The sequence below is a fragment of the Gigantopelta aegis genome, chromosome 6 (genome assembly GCF_016097555.1).
Source record: "Gigantopelta aegis isolate Gae_Host chromosome 6, Gae_host_genome, whole genome shotgun sequence".
NCBI lineage: Eukaryota > Metazoa > Mollusca > Gastropoda > Neomphalida > Peltospiridae > Gigantopelta > Gigantopelta aegis.
This window is the reverse complement of record NC_054704.1, coordinates 22,946,284-22,948,687: the sequence shown is the minus strand read 5'-3', so window position 1 is coordinate 22,948,687 and position 2,404 is coordinate 22,946,284. Positions and strand designations below refer to the sequence as shown.

At 39.7% G+C, this 2,404-nt stretch overlaps 1 non-coding gene across 1 annotated transcript; it reads right to left on the bottom strand.

Annotated features, from left to right (window-relative positions):
• Nucleotides 1–1,062: 1,062 nt before the first annotated feature.
• Trnar-ucu lies at nucleotides 1,063–1,135 on the bottom strand. Its single transcript has one exon. It is a non-coding gene; the product is annotated as a tRNA-Arg (tRNA).
• Between the last annotated feature and the right edge of the window lie 1,269 nt (nucleotides 1,136–2,404).

The following is a 2,404-nucleotide window of genomic DNA, read 5'->3' as shown; positions in this document are numbered from 1 at the left end:
ATATCATTTTTTAATGAAATGATTCTTAATTAACACAATTTGAACACTCAAAATTATTTACAATTGTTATGAATGGATTACACATACTATTCACTACAGCAGAGGCACAAACATGTAGCACACCGTTTACAGATCGAATATAATAATTGGAAACAAATTCTAACAACAGGGGGCTTAAAAATTCATTACATTTTTATTTTATTTATGATTTGGCCTTGTTGATCTGGGACATGTGAGGTCATGTGACACGCACCGAATGTTAATTCATCTTCTCCATTTAGTTGTTGCAGCGATTGCATGCTTTGTGCAAGAAATATGGAATATTCGGGAGAAATCCTGTCCAGTGTTCACCATAAAAGGCCAGACATTCAGTCGCAAATCATTGACACTCACTTCAGTCTTCAGAAGTTCAGAAGTCAGAAAAACACCATTAGTGAACTGCTTGATGCAATTTCGTCATGTCACGCCTCAGTGAAAATAACAGATGACGAGTCATAGGGATGCTTGAATCGGGGACCTCGCAGCGTGACGTCGCACGTCAATTCAACGTCCACAGAAACACCATATGACACTTATGGTAACGATATCAACAAAACAACCAGGTCAGGGACCGTCCCCGTAGCGGCCAACCACCCGTGACAACCCCTCGCCAAGACACATGGATCCGAACCACGCATCTGCGAAACAGGTTCCAGCCAGCAACCCTCACAGCCCGTACCATCCCTTTCTCCAGCGTTTAGTGGCCTCAGTGAGACGACGGTGCCAGGCCTGTATCAATGCTCAAGGTGGAATCACTCGCTACTGACTGTGTGAACTTCGCTCTGGACCCCCTCTAGTGATGTGGCTCATTTGCATATGACAGGTGCGCCCTTTTCATGGACTATTGCTCGTTTCCATACCTTCGGACATGTCACATTTCTCTTTCCATATTATAATGTTTCATACACGGCAGTAAAAACTTATCATCAATTATCTTTGTCTTTTGTGTGTCACAATAACTTTTGCCTTTTAGTATATATTGTGGATACTTATTATTTCTTTCAAATTTATTCTAAAAATATACATCCCCGGCGGGATTCGAACCCGCGACCTCTGGATTAGAAGTCCAGCGCGCTATCCACTGCGCTACGGGGACTTATGTTCATCATGTCACAGGATATATTATTACACACGACACTTTTCTTTCTACAACAATGGCCTTTTCACAGTCACTGCTATGGTTCCAACGGTCCAAATCAATTCCTATTGCCGATAATGTTAACGTTTACTAATACCATGCAACTTGTTCTGTCCATGCGTTGATCATTGGGATGGGTAGACAGGATAGCACATACCACGGCCTTTGACCAGTTGTACATGTGGTGCACTGGTTGGAAGGAGAAAAATCCAATAAGTTGAACGGATCCACCGAGGTGGTTCGATCCTGCGACCTCGGGCTAACGCTCAAATGACTGAGCTAAATCCCCTCCCCCAGACTTACAATTCGGGTGCTCTTCCATTGTTAATATAACATCTTCGCTATGATTTTGTGCCTGTATTTTCAATTCACGTAGTCTTAGCTGATTCTAGAATAGTTCTCAGTTAAATGCTAATTAAATCAGTTGTCTTTAAAAAAAAAAAAGAAGTCCAAACCTTTCTCACGAATACAAATATCAATACATCAGCATGTAACTTTTCTGTCTTCAAAAATGAACATTACATGTTTCTTCGGTTTTTGCTTGATTTTCTTTTTCTTTTATATATTTTGTGCTTACAATTTATTTGGCAATACAATATCTTGCAATTTTGCTATTTATGGATAATTGTAGTGCTTTGTAAAGAACTATTTTAAAAAATGTTTTTTTTATTTTTTGTTTCCTTGATGTTTTAAATAGGAAACTAATTGTCAATACCAGTTTTCTTTATCTGTTTCACGGTTTACCATGGTGGACCAGACACCAATGGACGGATTTTTTAAAATGGTTGTTCATTTGTCCTATGACAGAAAACAGCAGTGTAGAAAGGCAACAGGTATCTTTCAATATATTTCATGTGAGTTTGTATTTTCTTTAAAAAAACCCCGACTTGTTAATAATTTTTTTGCTTCTTTGTAAGAAAACAGTTGAACAATGTTAATATTCTCATTGAATGACGATGACCGTCATAGTTACTATTAGTTAGTTGAAACTTGAACCGTTTGATACAACACATATACCATGGCCTTAGTTGTGCTATACTGACTGGAACGAGAAATTATCCCCATCTACGGGGATCTATCCCAGACCGACCGCGCATTAGGCGAACGCTTTACCACTGGCCTGCGTCCCACCCCATCTCGGTTGAAAGGCGAATTAATAATAAAAGCTGTCCCACCCCATGACTTTTATAGAGCCTACGCTTGAAGTTTCGCCACCCGCCAAGTTAG